The sequence below is a fragment of the Caretta caretta genome, chromosome 1 (assembly GCF_965140235.1).
Source record: "Caretta caretta isolate rCarCar2 chromosome 1, rCarCar1.hap1, whole genome shotgun sequence".
Taxonomy (NCBI): domain Eukaryota; kingdom Metazoa; phylum Chordata; order Testudines; family Cheloniidae; genus Caretta; species Caretta caretta.
Genome location: NC_134206.1, coordinates 294,894,173 through 294,914,222, shown reverse-complemented (window position 1 = coordinate 294,914,222; position 20,050 = coordinate 294,894,173). Strand labels below are relative to the sequence as shown.

General features: G+C 41.4%; 1 long non-coding RNA gene across 5 annotated transcripts in view; it reads right to left on the bottom strand.

The window, feature by feature from the left end:
• LOC125630266 (uncharacterized) overlaps positions 1-20,050 on the bottom strand; it is a 158,165-nt gene that overhangs the window by 136,740 nt on the left and 1,375 nt on the right. The window lies entirely within an intron of this gene.

The window sequence follows — 20,050 nt, the reverse complement described above, 5'->3', positions numbered from 1 at the left end:
TGGTGTCTCGAAGGTAGCTGGGAGTGCTGGTAGCGTAGGGCCTGAGGAGGGAGTCTACATAGCCAGACAATCCTGCTGTCAGGGTGCCAATGCCTGAGATGATGGGGCGCCCAGGATTTCCAGGTTTATGGATCTTGGGTAGTAGATAGAATATCCCAGGTCGGGGTTCCAGGGGTGTGTCTGTGCGGATTTGATCTTGTGCTTTTTCAGGAAGTTTCTTGAGCAAATGCTGTAGTTGCTTTTGGTAACTCTCAGTGGGATCATAGGGTAATGGCTTGTAGAAACTCGTGTTGGAGAGCTGCCAAGCAGCCTCTTGTTCATATTCCGACCTATTCATGATGACAACAGCACCTCCTTTGTCAGCCTTTTTGATTATGATGTCAGAGTTGTTTCTGAGGCTGTGGATGGCATTGCGTTCCGCATGGCTGAGGTTATGGGGCAAGTGATGCTGCTTAATGATGAATTGGAATTCATTTGCAAATTGGATACTATTAATTTAGGCTTAAATAGAGATGTTCTGGTTTAACTTGGATTTAAACTTGGAGAGTGGTCAGTTTAGATGAGCTATTACCAGCAGGAGAGTGAGTTTGTGTGTGTATGGGGGTGGGGGGTGTGTGAGAAAACCTGGATTTATGCAGGAAATAGCCCGACTTGATTATGTAAAGAGTTGTCACTTTGGATGGGCTAGCACCAGCAGGAGAGTGAATTTGTGTGGGGGGGTGGAGGGTGAGAAAACCTGGATTTGTGCTGGAAATGGCCCACCTGATGATCACTTTAGATAAGCTATTACCAGCAGGACAGTGGGGTGGGAGGAGGTATTGTTTCATATTCTCTGTGTATATATAAAGTCTGCTGCAGTTTCCACGGTATGCATCCGATGAAGTGAGCTGTAGCTCACGAAAGCTCATGCTCAACTAAATTGGTTACTCTCTAAGGTGCCACAAGTACTCCTTTTCTTTACTCCTGTTATGCCTCACAATGGAACAATGTGGGGAAACTCCATAAGGAAGAACTTTTCAGAGATTTCTTCTCCAGAATTCACCCTCTGGGGGTTCTTCTGAAGGAAAAATTTAAACATTTTGCTATATCTTAAATCTCTTTTACAAACTCGTGACTTTTAAATTACAAGAAAACTCCATTTTCTTGACCTCACCATTAAGGAAAACAAACTCATGTAAGGTTGAGACTGTTTGTTTGAAGTGTGCAAAATATAGTGAGCCAAATATGCCACATTTCAAAGGAGCTACATCAGTTTACATCAGCTGAAGGTTTGGCCCACTATTTTATGAGGGGGGAAATTGTGATTATCACCCAGTGACTTGTGGGGAAAATCATGAATTTAAATAAAGACATGGAGGCAAGATGTACAGTGCCTCTCTCTATGATTCATTTTATATATTATTGTACTTTGAATGCAGTGAATAAGAAATTTAAATGTTCCGTTTGAAGAATGATTGTTTATAGCAGATGTCCTAATTAGCGTTTATTCCAAGTTACTTTGAATTTGAGAGTTGATTTATCATTCCACTTGTTACCTTGATGAGTCAAGGATATTGGGTGCATCAAAAGAATAATTTGCTCACCTTAATTAGGAGTTTGGATTAGTGTATGTGCAAACACTCCTTTGTTAAAGCTTTTGCTGTTGTCAGGAGGAATAAAAAGGGAAGACACTTGATATGGAGTCATAGTGTTTCACCCTAATATCTTGCACTGACATTATTTATCTACTTTGATTTCTTAAAAATGAAAAGGGTCTTTCCTAGGATAAAGGCACATCTGACAATTTAAAATACATATAATTCTTATTAATTGCAGATCCAATAATTTCACTTACCCCCTTTAGGAAAAAATGACCAAGCTGAAAATAAACAAAAATCCATACTGGCAGCACAATTGTCCTTTCCCCAAAAGATTAGACAGATAGATAAGCTTTACAGTGTGTTCAGATGTCAAGAGACCAAGGCAGAGAGGGATGAAAGAGAAAGCCAGTCAGACATTTTGACAGAATGTTTTTCTGTCAGAAAATGGTGATTTGTTGAAATCTTTTCCGGGACTGTATCAGTTTTACTGGATTGTCCAGTGGATCTAGGCAAGTTTTCTGAAAGCTCTTCTGCTCAGCACGCTGCCTCTGAGCTGTGACCCTGGAAGCCCTATGAGCACTAGGGCTCTCAGGGCTTCCACACTCCCTGCTATGCAGCTGGAAGCCCGGCAGCACAGGCTCAGGCTGGGACTGTCAGGGTTTACAGGCTCCCAGCTGCTGCATACCCCACCAGGTGGGCAGCCAGACCTCTGGGAAGCTTGGGGACTCTCATCCATTTTTTTTTTGAAGTCTAAATGGAATGTCACTTCAATTTTTCAAAACAAAAAAATTTGGAACCCCCCCTCCCCATTCTACAGGAAACTTCAAAATCACAAGATTTTGTTCCAATGAGCAACTTTTTGTTGTTGAAAGTTTAGAATTTTCCATGGAACGGAAATTCTGTGTTGTGGCCAGCCCTAATAAGGGATCCAAAGTTCAGAGAACATCCTGCCATCAGCTTCCTTGCAATTAAACTGGGACACCCTGCTGAAGTGTCTCTGCTGATGTCAATTACAGCGACAGAGCACAGGGAGAGAGCCCTTTGATTTTACTTCTTGAGTAGTTTTGGTCTCTGTTTAATCATAAAGTATCTCAACAATTTGTATAAACATATTGTTACAACTCTAAGCAGAGTATAAATGTAGAGTATCATTTTGAAAATCAAAAAAACCACAGGAATAGCCCTTGATGCCACTTTCTCATGTTTAGCTGTTACATATGTAATCTTGATTCACCATTATAGTGACTTATAATGGTTAAAATTACAAAACAATTACTACTAATCTTTGTAGCTTTGACAAAATATTCACTTTTGGGGCAAAGAATTTCTATGGCTGGAAATTTTTGCTTATATTTTGAGTGGAGAAAAAGTTAGCTGGAATGCTGACATATTTTAAAAAATAACAACTTTTTCCTGTACAAAAAAGGTTAGCAAAAAGAAAAGGAGTACTTGTGGCACCTTAGAGACTAACAAATTTATTTGAGCATAAGCTTTCGTGAGCTACAGCTCACTTCATCTGATGCATGCAGTGGAAAATACAGTGGGGAGATTTATATACACAGAGAATATGAAACAATGGGTGTTACCATACACACTGTAAGGAAAGTGATCACTTAAGATGAGCTAATACCAGCAGGAGAGCCGGGGGGTGGGGGGAAGAGAGAAAACCTTTTGTAGTGATAATCAAGGTGGGCCATTTCCAGCAGTTGACAAGAACATCTGAGGAACAGCCGGGAGGGATGGGGGGAGGGGGGATAGTTTTACTTTGTGTAATGACCCATCCACTCCCAGTCTGTATTCAAGCCTAAGTTAATTGTATCCAGTTTGCAAATTAATTCCAATTCAGCAGTCTCTCGTTGGAGTCTGTTTCTGAAGTTTTTTTGTTGAAGAATTGTCACTTTTAGGTCTCTAATCGAGTGACCAAAGAGATTGAAGTGTTCTCCGACTGGTTTTTGAATGTTATAATTCTTGATGTCTGATTTGTGTCCATTTATTCTTTTACGTAGAGACTGTCCAGTTTGACCAATGAACATGGCAGAGGGGCATTTCTGGCACATGATGGCATATATCACATTGGTAGATGTGCAAGTGAACAAGCCTCTGATAGTGTGGCTGATGTGATTAGGCCCTATGATGGTGTCCCCTGAATAGATATGTGGACACAGTTGACAATGGACTTTGTTGCAAGGATAGGTTCCTGGGTTCGTGGTTCTGTTGTGTGGTGTGTGGTTGCTGGTGAGTATTTGCTTGAGGTTGGGGGGCTGTCTGTAAGCAAGGACTGACCTGGCTCCCAAGATCTGTGAGAGTGATGAGTTGTCCTTCAGGATAGGTTGTAGATCCTTGATGATACGTTGGAGAGCTTTTAGTTGGGGGCTGAAGGTGATGGCTAGTGGTGTTCTTGTTATTTTCTTTGTTGGGCCTGTCCTGTAGTAGGAAAGAAAATAACAGAACACCACTAGCCATCACCTTCAGCCCCCAACTAAAACCTCTCCAATGTATCATCAAGGATCTACAAGCTATCCTGAAGGACCGACCCATCACTCTCACAGATCTTGGGAGACAGGCCAGTCCTTGCTTCCAGACAGCCCCTCAACCTCAAGCAAATACTCACCAGCAACCACACACCACACAACAGAACCACTAACCCAGGAACCTATCCATGCAACAAAGCCCGTTGCCAACTGTGTCCACATATCTATTCAGGGGACACCATCATAGGGCCTAATCACATCAGCCACACTATCAGAGGCTTGTTCACTTGCACATCTACCAATGTGATATATGCCATCATGTGCCAGCAATGCCCCTCTGCCATGTACATTGGTCAAACTGGACAGTCTCTATGTAAAAGAATAAATTGGCAAGATTTATTCAGAGAATCAGCCCCCAAAATATCAGCATATGTAAAAATTAAGGTTTCTACTTTCATGTTAACTCTGATTTTTTGGCATTTGCTTATTTAAATTGGTCATGCAATGAGAAGTCTAGGATAAAACATCTTTAGTCAATATTTGAAAATATGAATGTACATAAACATAGTATTTATTTATTGTTCAGGGGTATACAGTAACTCCTCGCTTAACATTGTAGTTATGTTCCTGAAAAATGCGACTTTAAGCGAAACGATGTTAAGCGAATCCAATTTCCCCATAAGAATTAATGTAAATAGTGAGGGTTAGGTTCCAGGGAAAGTTTTTTCACCAGACAAAAGACTATATTGTGTGTGTATATATGTGTATATATATATATATATATACACACACACAGTGTAAGTTTTAAACAAACAATTTAATACTGGTACACAGCGATGATGATTGTGAAGCTTGGTTGAGGTGGTGAGGGGGAGGGATAGCTATGTGGTTTGAGCATTGGCCTGCTAAACCCAGGGTTGTGAGTTCAATCCTTGAGGGGACCATTTAGGGATCTGGGGCAAAAACTGAGGATTGGTCCTGCTTTGTGCAGTGGATTGGACTAGATGACGTCCTGAGGTCCCTTCCAACCCTGATATTCTATGATTCTATGAAGTCAGAGGGTGGGATATTTCCCAAGGGATGCCTTACTGCTAAATGATGAACTAGCAATCAGCTGAGCCCTCAAGGGTTAACTCATTGTTGGTAATGTAGCCTCACACTCTACAAGGCAGCAGGGATGGAGGGAGGGGAGACAGCATGGCAGACAGAGACACACATCCGGTGTGTGAGAGAGAGACGTGCATTGCTCCTTTAAGTATGCTGACCCCACTCTTAAGTACACTGCCTTTTTAAGTTAATCAGCAAGCTGAGATGGCAGCTACTGCCAGGAAGCTCCCTCCATCCTAAGCCCTGTCGTGTGCCCCCTCTGCTCTATGGAAGCTGGGGTAAGCGGGGTGCAGGAGCAGGAGGGAGGAGGAGACCCTGACATTAGCCCCTCTTCTTCCCCCCTCCCCAGCAAACAGGAGGCTCGGGGAGCAGCTCCAAGGCAGAGGGCAGGAGTAGCATATGGCAGTGGGGGGAGGGACAGCTAAACTGCCAGCAATTGATAGCCTGCTGGGCGTCTGCCATACAGGGAACTTAGGGGAATGGGGAGCTGATAGGGGGGCTGCCGGTCCACCCTGGTTCCAAGCCCCCACCAGATAGCTGCAATGGGCTGCTCTTCCTGCAAGCAGTGGAAAAAGCAGGCGGTGGAGTTACTGTATTAAAGATACATTTAAAGCAATAGGCAGTAAGCAACTAGGACTTTCCCCAATTTGGAGTATGTAAATGGGTTACTTTTTATACATGCCATCCTCTTTGGAACTACATATGGAAGTAATTAAAGCATATGAAGTCTTTTTAAACACCAGATACTCTTACATAATTGTTAATTTGTATTGTGTCTGATATAAGATACAATGCTATTTTTGGTTAAGTGTTCTTCCTCTGAATAACAAGAAAATGACACAGGTTAACATTTAAAATATATTTAACTGATATGTCTCCAGATTATCATCCTTCAGCATAAATCTACATGATGATTCATAACTTTTTTATTGTACACATAGATTTTTAAAATCACTTTCTAACAAATCGGGCAGTAGTCTTTTATTTTTTGTTCATCTCCAAAGAATTTTGCCATTAAGTGTTCACATCTCAGTACCTTCAGCCAGTTTTTGGTGTCCACCTGAGTGGATTAACAAAATAAAGACAGATGGCAATGGATTCATTCTCGCACTTCTTTATTGGAAGGGGGCCATTTACAGACTTTTCTTTGGCACTCACTCTCATTAGAACTCTCCTAACTTTATTTCCCTACAACTCGGTCATGCCATCTAATGATCCAGCAAGATTATTTATCAATGATTCAGTTGTTAAGAATGCATGTGTGAGATCAGTGTTCTTCATAGTCAGAGATTTTGAATGGTGATTGAATATATGTTGTATTACTCTTTTAACTGTATAGTTAATACCATCAGATTCTTCTAATCATCAAGGAGAACCTCTTGCTTTTGTGGCTCACACTGGGGAAAAAACGAAGTTATACCCAACTCTCTGAAGAAGAATGCGAGTTACACCAAGAACAGATGATATCATGTGCTCCTCTGAGGATCATCATCAGTAACACTTCTGTGACATGGATACTCTTTTGTGATTGCTGTACTAACAATATGCATATAATAAAACTTGTATGCCTTGGGTTGTGTGTTGTTTTGTATTCAATCAACTATAATTGAATGTGGGGTCACTGTGATTGAGATTTTGGTCAGATGTCATTTATGGGTATGATCCTTCTTCACTTTACTGTGTCAGTGATTTTTGTAATTGAACATGTCAAACAGCATTTCCAACAGTATGTTGAATATCATTCTAGAGCTGACAGGCATGAACAGTAAAACTGCTGCTGTCCTTTCAGCAGTAGATGTAACACAGAGTTGTGGAATTGAGTTGATCAGTGACCTACTTGAGTGACCTACCTGAAGGAGGTTTACTATGTCTCCCGGGTTTCTAGATTGCTTTTCTATTTATCTTCCATACTTCTATTGATGGTCTACTTGCTTCAGCTGACAACTGGCAGCTGCCTCAAATTCTATGTGAGGCAGGAAACACTTTTTTTTCACATTTAAGTCTATTACTGTGGTTACAAGCAGTGTGCTGTGTTCTGCACCTCCAAGAGCTGTACAAACATGTTTGTATGGAATCTGGAATAAACATTTCCTGTTCCTGATATAGAACACTGACCTAAATAAAACCACTCCCACAGGTTACTTTTCATGTGGATTTGATGACATAAGATGAAATGTATCATTTGACAGTAATTTCCCCTTCTGTGTGGTTTTATTTATTTTATTCTAAACAGGACAATATTTACCTACAGAATCACGATTCAGACCCATTCACGCATCAGACAGTACTTCACGGTACCAAATACCATGGCATAAGACAAAGTAAAATGCTGCATTCTTTTTTACTTAAAATAGGATTTGTTTAGGGATTTCACAATAGTATTCAAATTCTGGCTCATCAGTGTAACCTATACAGTCAACAAGCAAAATGCACATAGAAGTTCACTGTGGGCCTGACTTCTGCTGCATTTACCTGTTCTGAAAAATTTATTCTACAGGGATCCCATTACTTGTCTTAGAATCTTTTAATCCCAAACTTACATTCATTTAGTCTTGATACACCTACAAGACATCTCTCTCGAGTATGATCAATGATTCCAGGCTAAATTGAAAGCAATGGGACTACTCATTTATAATTAGGTTTGGCAGAACTACATTTTTATTTGTAAATGTAGATTTCACCAAGCACCAACCAACAAAATATTTTCATTGATGATTCTCAAAATTTACAGATAAGCAAAGTAAGAAAAATGCTCCTTGAGAACTTAGAGTATAAGGATTTTTCAACATTTTGACATATGATTTTTGACAATTTGTGATTTAAAGGTTATAAAGCTTTACATTTTAAAATTTCAATGTCTACTGTCAATAACTAGTGATTGTCTGACCCCTCCCATAACCTTCCACAACTGTGAAAATTTAAAGAGATATTTTTTAAAAAAATGCTTAAAATAAACATTGATATTATCAATGTCAATTATATATTAAAATGAATTATGCCAGTCTAATCCACAAACACACACATTGAGTGGAGGCACCAATTGAAGCTCTATATTTAAAGCTGAGTTTTGAACTTAACCAAGAGGTTGAATCACAGCTATATATATGAAAAATAGTGTCTCCTTCTCAAAATTACAGCAATGGACTGAACTAAATACCAAATAATATGGCAGTGCAAATCCAGTGACTTAAGTACATTTTTAGTTGTAACTGAGGGGGGAATTTAACTCTAACACTTTGGCTTCGGGGCCACTGTATACCCGGATAACCCAGGGCATGAGATCTTTCAGTATATCAATTGCTCAGAACACCTATAACATAATTGTCTGTGTCAAGTGATGCCTACCACTCAACTCAGTGGCATTTCTCTTTCTGTAACATAACATTTGAAGACTGTGCCCGATCAATTTCAAACTTTAAGGGAATATTCTGGGCATCAATGGGAAGAACTCTTGATTTGGGTGACAATCAGAAAACCAAAACATTGTAAAAGCCTGACTTCCACACAGCGCTCATTTCATGTTGCAGAGAAAGTGACATTGTGACATCAGCAGTAACTAAACTAAGTAGAAAGAACAGGAGAACTTGTGGCAATTTAGAGACTAACAAATTTATTTGAGCATAAACTTTCGTGGGCTACAGCCCACTTCATCGGATGCATAGAATGGAACATACAGTAAGAAGATATTTATACATGAGACAATGGGTGTTACCGTACACACTATAATGAGAGAGATCAGTTAAGGTAAACTAAGTAGCACTTTCTGCCTCCAATTCATTTGCATACTTCAATCCCATTGGTTGAAATGAGACAGCAAATGAAACTTCAGTTCAGCATAGAGATGCTTTGACAGAATGGCAGGTGTATGTTGGATTTCAAGCCTGGAGTGGGCAAATACTGCAGATCAGGAGTTATACTGGCTGAGTAGGAATGATACTGAAGATTTGCACTGGAGCTCCCTCCACACTATACCTGGCTCAGGCAAGGTCATTTACCTTCGTCCAGTGAAAGCTGTTTTAGTTAATCTAAATGATGTCCACTTGGTGTTACAAGCAGAGAGATTCCTCTGCCTGGAGCACCAAATGGACACTTTTAAGAAGAAACTGCTGATAAAACAACAAAGAGAAGGAGAGGAGTGGCTTAGATGACATCACAATAAAAATTTAGATTTAGTGGCAGTGTCCTGAAAAATTCCTACATGTTCTGGAGTAGAGACTGCATTCCAGCTCCTCCCAGTTTGACTTCCATAACCAATGAAGCGTGCAGCCCTTTAGTAAATAAAGTGTCTCGTATGAATGTATGTGTATATATATCTTTCCACCATGATAAAGTTGGGACAGGTGTAAATCTAGAGTAACTGAGATAAACCACCATAAATGCAGCCACTCAGGGGTTAAAGAGCAGAGCCAGCCCCTCTGTGTAGAGACGCGTAGAACGCAGCATTACAGTTTAGAAGTGGAAGTGAAGAATGTTGTAGTCAAATGAAACTGCAGGATGAATTTAACTCAACAAAATAGATTGACCTAGGATAAGATTTAACTAGACCCTTGGGACTAATTATCATAATACTTATGTAACCCTTCTGCCAGGTGGAGTTGGCAGCAACAAGGCCAAGGTTCTAGGGGATTCTCTTAACAATACAATAATTTAACTGGGCAGCAGGAAACCTCACTGCCAGTACAACCTCTGCATTTCCTTTCATTTCGCTACTAGTCCCTACACCAGGTCTAAGGCATAGCCCCTAGAGCTGCTTGTCAGTGATTTACCTCTGGTAATCACTGAACAGAAACTGAAACATAAACACCACCCTATACCGGAAACCTACTGACCGCTATACTTACCTACATGCCTCCAGCTTTCATCCAGACCACACCACACGATCCATTGTCTACAGCCAAGCTCTACGATACAACTGCATTTGCTCCAACCCCTCAGACAGAGACAAACACCTACAAGATCTCTATCAAGCGTTATTACAACTACAATACCCACCTGCTGAAGTGAAGAAACAGATTGACAGAGCCAGAAGAGTACCCAGAAATTACCTGCTACAAGACAGGCCCAACAAAGAAAATAACAGAATGCCACTAGCCATCACCTTCAGCCCCCAACTAAAACCTCTCCAACGCATCATCAGGAATCTACAAGCTATCCTGAAGGACCGACCCATCACTCTCACAGATCTTGGGAGACAGGCCAGACCTTGATTACAGACAGCCCCCTAACCTGAAGCAAATACTCACCAGCAACCACACACCACACAACAGAACCACTAACCCAGGAACCTATCCATGCAACAAAGCCCGTTGCCAACTGTGTCCACATATCTATTCAGGGGACAGCATCATAGGGCCTAATCGCATCAGCCACACTATCAGAGGCTTGTTCACCTGCACATCTACCAATGTGATATATGCCATCATGTGACAGCAATGCCCCTCTGCCATGTACATTGGTCAAACTGGACAGTCTCTACGTAAAAGAATAAATGGACACAAATCAGATGTCAAGAATTATAGCATTCAAAACCAGTCGGAGAACACTTCAATCTCTCTAGTCACTTGATTACAGCCCTAAAAGTGGCAATTCTTCAACAAAAAACCTTAAAAAACAGACTCCAACGAGAGACTTCTGAACTGGAATTAATTTGCAAACTGGACACCATTAACTTAGGCTTGAACAAAGACTGGGAGTGGATGTGTCATTACACAAAATAAAACTATTTCTCCGGGTTTATTCCTGCCCCCCCCCACACACACACACTGTTCCTCACATGTTCTTGTCAATTGCTGGAAATGGCACACCTTGATTATCACTACAAAAGTGTTTTTTTTTCTTTTTTTCTCTCTTCTGCCGGTAATAGCTCACCTTACCTGATCACTCTCATTACAGTGTGTATGGTAACATCCATTGTTTCATGTTCTCTGTGTATATAAAATCTCCCCACTGTATTTTTCACTGAATGCATCCGATGAAGTGAGCTGTAGCTCACGAAAGCTTATGCTCAAATAAATTTGTTAGTCTCTAAGGTGCCACAAGCACTCCTTTTCTTTTTTTGAACAGAAACTGTGACTCTCAGTTGAGTCTAATCAACTATGTCTTTAAACACCGGTAAGGGGACAGTCAAATAGTGTCTAGGACTCTTTAGGCACCATCCACACTCCCATCCCATCTCTATCAGGCTTTGACATACCTACTCCCTGCTTTGTGGATGAGGTTCAGTTTAAAATGATCCCCTCAATCAGAGCAGGCTAAGTACAGTTCTGCTGCCTTTTACTCAAACAGGGTGGCTCCTTTATGAAAGATACAGTGCCAGCTTCTGCCCTTATGTACATAATTGCAATCCCATTGACATCAATGGGGTGGCATGCCTGTAACTGAGATAATTGGCCCCACGTGTAAGTTTCTTTCCCCTCATTCCCACCAATCATTGCTTATTTTTTCCTGTTCATTGCATTCTGCCGGGCTGGCATTTCTTCCTAGTTTGTTGACTGTTTTTAGAGTATACTTCCCAGCCACTTTAGCAGCACCAGGAGTATTGATTATTGTCATAAATAGATGCTGAGGTACTCAGCCTGTTCCAGAAAGAAAAGCAAGTATCACATGACTAAAAGTGACTCTTTATATAAGTCAGCCTTACTTAGTCTTAGAATCTAGAGGTAACCCATTTTTCCCACTGTTGTCTGTCCAGAGCTAGGTGCTTGACTCCATCATAAGTCATGTCCATGACAACAGCATCCTTTTCAATCATCTTTCAATAAGTCATTCTTTGTCCTCTACGCCTTCTTTTCCTACCATCTGCCTTGGAGTAGCCATCTCTGTCTGACTGTTGAGTCCACAGGCTGCTGACCCATAAATGCCCAAGTATTTCTTAAATAAAGCTGGTGAAATGCATTCATCTTCCTATTATGGACTTCCACTATCTGCAACATTTCTGAGGTGTAGTGTTGGGAAGACAATAAGTGTTGTTTAATCTCATTTTAGTGTATAGATGTTTCTTATTACTTTTCCAGATATTTGACAAACAGGAAAATGATTCACTGGCTTTTCCGATTCTGGCTTTCACTTTGTGAGCTGGCCATTAGCAGATATTGTACTTCAAAGACAAAGTCATCAACTCTTTCATACTCTTCTCGATCAATCTCAAATCTGCCACAGTTGACAGCATTCTCTCATATCTCTATGATCTTACTTTTCTGGATACTGATGCAAAATTCCACTTAAGCAGCTTCTGCTTGTATACTTATAAAGAGTCTTTTCATTCCACCCAACCTGGTATCCAGTATGACTACGTCTAGCTCTCACAGCTTATATTTTGCCCATACAATACCAGTGTCTTCAGCAGCAGCCATGGCTCTTCTCACCAGCAAGTCAATACAATGCAGAAAAGAAGTGGGGATAGCACACAACCTTGCCTTATATCAGTGACAATCTTAAACCATTACAGGTTTCCACTCTCTATCCTGAAGCAGCACACAGTCTCATCATATAACACTTTTATCAAATTAACAATCTTTGCTAGAATTCCAAGATGTCTCAGGATTTTTCAGAAGGCTTCCTTACCTAACAGCAGTGCCTCGATCTGCAATGAGGACCCATTGTGTTAGGTATTGTACACATGATAAAATAGTTCCTACCTGGAAGAACTTGCAATCTAAGTACACAATACAAAGCAGTGGATAGCAACAAATAAATAAGAAGGAAAATGGAGATGGGAGGATGAAGGTACAATAAAAGGTCACATCATTCAGGTTTCTAGTGTACATATCTTGTGTTTAATGATATTAATACCAGTTGTAAAATAAATCTAAATGTTTCTCAAAAACCCACTCATTAAAAAAAAAAACTCCTTCTTTCTCACTCATCAGCCACAAAACAGAATATCCACCCATCCTCAACCACAGTACAGTCCCTATTCCTTTACCCATACTCCATTTATACATATAATTTCAGTTGCAACTCTGTTCCTAAAGGGAGAGCTCCCTTTAACCAAAATGTATGTAATACAAATACAACAACAAAATTAACACATTATCCACATTTAAACACGTTTAGCAACATAATTTCAACAGCTACAATTTTTCCAGGCTTCTCTCACTAATTTGTGAGAATTTTATATGTTACATTAAACTATATTAAACAGTAAGGTTTTAAAATCAAGCAACTGAAAAGTTAGAAAAGGGAAAAAAATAAGATTCCCCATGCAATCATAATTCTTCCCTTGTATATATCCATTATAACACAGCCTTTATTTATATACAACTTTTTCCTCATAAGATGGTCAGCAGGGTTTGAACCAAGGGTCTTAAGAACCTCAGCACAGGCTTAATCTACTTGGAGAAATCAATAGCAGAACTAGGCTGTTATCCTCTGTGTGGACCAATCCACAGAGAGGGACACAACACATACTTTGCCAATGGTAATATAACTATACAAAACGACTGGAGGATAGCTAACGTGACACCAATATTTTAAAAAGGCTCAAGAGGCGATTCTGGCAATTACAGGCCAGCAAGCCTAGCTTCAGTACCAGGCAAACTGGTTGAAATGATAGTAAAGAACACAATTATCAGATATATAGATGGACATGATATGTTGGGAAAGAGTCAACAAGGTTTTTGCAAAGGAAAATCATGCCTCCCCAACCTATTAGAATTCTTTGAGGGCATGGTGGTGAAGGGTGATCCAGTGGATATAGTGTATGCCCCCATATTCTTCATAGAGATATTGTTATGATATGAGTATGGCATAATTATGATGTATTTTGTGCAAGATAAGGCATGTGAGAGATATAATTGGAAAGGTTATAATTTACTGAATATGATTATCCTACATGTATGCATGTATCATTTCTGCATCTGAATATTGAGTACGTATCTGTACTACAAATTGTGTTTACACATGGGGAACACTCACCAGACAGAATGCAATCAGTCCAGCGGGCTGGCTGGAAACAAGTCAATGGACCATTAGGGAGAACAACAGGTATTAAAAGATGCTCATCTCCCACCGGGGAAGCTTTCCTGAGAACGTTACAAACAGCCTCTGAGTTATGGGACATGTGGGACATGTGACCAAGTTACCTGGTACTGAACTCCATAATAATATTAGTGTTTTTCCCCTGATCGGGGTGGTAATCAAACTGGGAGACAAATTATTCCCGCCATATGCAAAGCCTATTTAAGGCAGAGGAATGACATCATCAGGTTCATTTTTCACTAACTCCCCACCCAAGAAAGAAGGCTGCTGGAAACACCCAAGAAACAAAAAGACTGAGCTGTGGCGGAAGGGCTGAGCCCAGGCTAGAGGGTGTTTGGCCTGTAAAAGGAATATCTGGAGTTTTAAGCTGCAAGCAAGTCTCTGCAATCTGCCTAAAACATCAGTTTGGGTGAGAATTTGCCACTTGTAACCAATTTATTTAGTATATTAATCTTAGATTGTGTTTTGCTTTATTTGCTGGGTAATCTACTTTGATCTGTTTGCAATCCTTTATAATCATGTAAAATCTATCTTTTGTAGTTAATAAACTTGTTTTTGTTTTATCTAAAACCCAGAGTGTGGAATTCATAACTGGGGTGCAAAAGCTGTTGCATATCTCTCTCCACATTGAGGAAGAGGGCAAATTTCATGAGCTTACGCTGTGCAGCACAAGATGGTATAATTTTGGGTTTGCACTCCAGAGGGATGTGTGCACTTGAGTACTGGGAAGTTCTCTAGCTGACCTCAGCATCTGGTGTGTAAAGCTGCAGATGGGTGTGTCCTTACCTTTTTGTATGCTGGTTAAGTGCAATCTAAGCCTGGCTGGCTTGCCTCAGCAATACAATGAAACGGCCCAGGCTGTTGGATCAGGCAGTCTCAGTGGTACCCCAGTTCCAAGTGGCACCCTGGGGGAACCCGTTACAGTGTACTTGGACTTTCAGAAAGCCTTTGACAATGTCCCTCACCAAAGACTCTTAAGCAAAGTAAACTGTCATGGGATAAGAGGAAATGTCCTCCCAAGAATCAATAACTGCTTAAAAGACAGAAAACAAAGGAGGGAATAAATGATCAGTTTTCAGAATGGAGAGAGGTAAATAGCAGTGTCCCCCAGAGATCTGTACTGGAATCAGTACTGTTCAACATATTCATACATGATCTGAAAAAGGGGTGTCAGGGTTCCTCCCCACTCTGAACTCTAGGGTACAGATGTGGGGCCCGCATAAAAGACCCCCTAAGCTTATTCTTACCAGCTTAGGTTAAAAACTTCCCCAAGGTACAAACTTTGCCTTGGCCTTGAACAGTATGCTGCCACCATCAAGCGTTTTAAACAAAGAACAGGGAAAGAGACCACTTGGAGACGTCTTTCCTCAAAATATCCCCCCAAACCCTAAACCCCCTTTCCTAGGGAAGGCTTGATAATAATCCTCACCAATTTGTACAGGTGAACACAGACCGAAACTCTTGGATCTTAAGAACAATGAAAAATCAATCAGGTTCTTAAAAGAAGAATTTGAATTAAAGGAAAGGTAGAAGAATCACCTCTGTAAAATCAGGATGGAAAATACTTTACAGGGTATTCAGATTCAAAACACAGAGGATCCCCCTCTGGGAAAAACCTTAAAGTTACAGAAAACAGGAATAAACCTCCCTCTTAACACAGGGAAAATACACATAAAACAAAGGATAAACTAATCCACTTTGCCTGGCTTACCTATACTGGTTGCAATATTGGAGACTTGGATTAGGATGGGTTGGAGAAGATGCATTTCTGCCTGGCCTCTCTCAGTCCCAAGAGAGAACAAACACGTAAACAAAGAGCACAAACAAAAGCATTTCCCCCCACAAGATTTTGTATCTTGTTCCTTTATTGGTCCTTTGGGTCAGGTGCCAGCCAGGTTAGCTGAGCTTCTTAACCTTTTACAGGTAACAGGATGTTGCCTCTGGCCAGGAGGGATTTTATAGCACTGTATACAGAAAGGTGGTTACCCTTCCCTTTATATTTATGACAAGGGGTAAATAGTGAGGTGGCAAAGTTTGCAGATGACACAAAATTACTCAAGATAGTTAAAACCAAAGCAAACTGCAAAGAGTTACAAAAGGATCTCAAAAAACTGGGTGACTGTGCAACATGGCAGATAAAATTCAGTATTGATACATGCAAAGTAATGATATTGGAATGCCTAATCTCAACTTTACATACAAAATGATGGGATCTAAATAAGCTGTTACCACTCAAGAAGGAGATCTTGGAGTAACTGTGAATAGTTCTCTGAAAGCATCTGCTCAATGGGCAACAGCAGTCAAAAAAGCTAACAATGTTGGGAACCATTAGGACCGGGATAAAAAATGAGACAGTAAATATGACACTATACAAATCGATGGTATGTTCACAATACTCTGTGCAGTTCTGGTCACCCCATCTCAAAAAATATATATTACTAATGGAAAAGGTACAGAAAAGGGCAACAAAAATGATGAAGGGTATGGAACAGCTTCTATATGAGGAGAGATTTAAAAGACTAGGGCTTTTCATCTTGGAAAAGAGACGACTAAGGGAACGATATGATAGAGGTCTACAAAATCATGAATGTTGTGAAGAAAGTGATTATGGAAGTGTTATTTACCCCTTTACATAACACAAGAACCAGGGGTGTCATAACCATACAGCTAAGGGTAGCCTAGAATTCCTCCTTCCCTGTAAGGGGTTAAGAAGCTCAAATAGCCTGGTTGGCACCTGACCAAAAGGACCAATGGGGAAACAAGATAATTTCAAATCTTGGGGGGGAGGGGGGGAAGGCTTTGTTTTGAGTATTCTCTTGGGAAGCAGAGAAGCATCAGGTTAGAAAACTCCTTCTCCTATAAACCATCCTAAAAGTCTCTCATATTACAAAAATTGTAAGTAAAAAGCCAGGCAAGACATGCTAGATTAGCTTTTGTTTTGCTTGTGAATTTTTCCTTTGCTGGAGGGAGGTTTATTCCTGTTTATTGTAACTTTGAAACTAAGCCTGGAGGAAGTTCTGCTGTGTTTTTGAATCTTTTGTTACCCTGTAAAGTTATTTTCCATCCTGATTTTACAGAGGTGATTTTTACCTTTTTTAAAAATAAAATCTTTCTTTTAAGAACCTGACTGATTTCTCTATTGTCCTAAGACCCAGGGGTTTGGGTCTGTGATCACTTTGTAACCAATTGGTTAGGATATTATTCCCAAGCCTCCCCAGGAAAGGCAGTGTAAGGGCTTGGAAGGATATTTTGGGGGAACAGGAACTCCAAGTGGTCCTTTCCCTGATTTTTTGTTAAATCACTTGGTGGGGGCAGCGTACCCTCCAAGGCCAAATAATTTGTGCCTTGGGAAAGTTTTAACCTAAGCTGGTAGAAGTAAGTTTAGGGGGTCTTTCATGCAGGTCCCCACATCTGTACCCTAGAGTTCAGAGTGGGGAGGGAACTTTGACAAGGGGTCATCTAATTAATAGGCAGCAGGTTTAAAACAAATATAAGAAAGTACTTCTTCACAAAACATACAGTCAACCTGTGGAACTCATTGCCAGCGATGTTGTGAAGGCCAGAACCATAACTGGGTTCAAAAAAGAATTAGATAAGTTTATGGAGGATAGGTCCACCAATGGCTATTAGCCAAGATGGTCAGGGATATAACCCCATGCTCTGGGTGCCCCTAAGCCTCTGACTGCCAGATGCTGGGAAAGAAGAAAAGGGGATGAATCACTTGATAATTGCCCTGTTCTGTTCATTCCCTTTGATGCATCTGGCATTGGACACTGTTGGAAAACAGGATACTGAGCTAGATGGACCATTGGTCTGACCCAGTATGGCCATTTTTATGTTCTTATTTGTGAGACAGCAGTGAAATGGTGGATATGATTCTCGGTTCTATTCCTGGCTCTGGGAGCAGTGTGGTCCAGTGGTTTAGAAGCAGAATAACTAAGCTCATGATTTTGGCATATTTATTTTGAAAGGTTGAGTGGAATGGACTTGAGGCTGTAATGTTAGAGACCTGGGTTCTCTTCCTAGCTTTGCCAATGCCCAGGTCTGCCAGACCTTGTATAACCTTTGTTTTCTTATATGTAAAATGGTGGAATGACCGTTTCTGCCTCCGGAGCTGAAGATGTGAGGTCAGTAATAAGACCTGTGAGCTGTACAGAAATATTACCAGCATTCAGTCATTGAGACCAAACCTTCTGGCTCCCAGCCCAGTGCAAGTTTCCCCGGTATAAAGGATATTTGGAATATCTTTATATTTTAGTTTAAAATTACAATAAAAATACATTAAGATTGCAAAGTCTAACACAAAATTAGGAAATGCTCGAATCAAGATTGCTCCCAGCACCTTAATTTGGCCCCTTTGTGCATCTGTATTATGATGCAGTCTTTAATTATATGATCACATATTATTTTTTCCACAAGACCCTTGTCTTAAGGATGGAATCTTCAGAAAATTTAGCTGCCACTCTAACAAACATCTGCTGAACATATGTGAACTTGAGATTTTTTTAGTGAAGTTTATAACTTGGCCAGATTTGGGCTGATTTTCATAATTATGGCACAAGGCACATCACTATCAAAAAGGGCACCGCATTGCCAAATTTCTAAGTCCTGGCCCCAAGTATGCAGATGGTAAAGCTCTTCAAGGAAAAGGTCATCAGAATTTATTTTTAGCACAGGTAAAATAATGAATTTTTCTGTAACCTCATTCTCAGAAACAGCTGAACCATTTTAGCTTTCAAACTTTCCAAACTACTTCGGCCTGACGCAGACACCAGGCATGGAAAATTTCAGCCCTAAAGGTTATAGTGCTGCAAAGATATGAGCAGCTGAAAACTGGATCATGTACTGGGACGTGTCAGGCGTGTAATAATAAGGGCTGGGAGAGTTTGACACTTTGCCTGCCAAATGCATGAGTGTCATGTGAAAGGTGTCACACTTGACAGGCCTTCATGGGCCAAGTGCCCTTGTCCTCTCCTTCTCCACCTTAAAAAAACAAAGCCAAACCACATCATACAATTATTTGGTCCAGGCTTACTGAAAGGTTGGGGGTCTCAGCTTATCCTGTAGATTGGGGTGGGTGAACTACAGTGCCATTTTAAGCTGGCCCGCGAGCTCCCACTGGGGCGCTGGGTCAGGGGCTGCACCATGCAGCTCCCGGAAGCCGCGGCATGGCCCCACTCCAAGGGTCGGGGCTGCTCCACAAGTAGGAGCCGAAGAAGGGACATGCCACTGCTTCCGGGAGCTGCTTGAGGTAAGCGTCGCTTGAAGCCTGCACCCGAGCCTCTCCCCATGCCCCAACTCCCTGCTCTAGCCCTGATCCCCCTCCCACTCTCCAAACCCCTCGATACCGGCAGGGAGCACCCTCCTGCACCCCAAACCTCTCATCCCCAGCCCCACCCCAGAGCCCGCACGCCCTGCTGGAACCTGCTCCCCTGCCTCAGCCCTGATCCCCCTCCAAACCCCTCGCTGCCAGCTCACAGCACCCTCCTACACCCCAAACTCATCCCCAGCCCCACCCCAGAGCCTGCACCCCCAACCAGAGCCCTAACCCCTCCACACCCCAACCCCAATTTTGTGAGCATTCATGGCTCGCCATACAATTTCTATTCCCCAATGTAGCCCTCAGGCCAAAAAGTTTGCCCACCCCTGCTGTAGATACTACATGTATGTCTGTGTGTGGGGCAGGAGCTCTTGCCCAAGTGGAGGAGTGCATAGGTCAATTGATCTTGGAGGCCTGTTGACTCTGGGCATCTAGGAAGTTGAGGAGGCTCCCCCCTCACTACTGCCACTCTGGTATGACACCTGCTCCCCTCCCTCACTACTGCCCCAGGTCTGACACCCGCTCCCCTCCCCCCACCACTACTGCAGCTCTGGTCTGACACCCGCTCCCCTCCCACTACTGCCCCTCTGGTC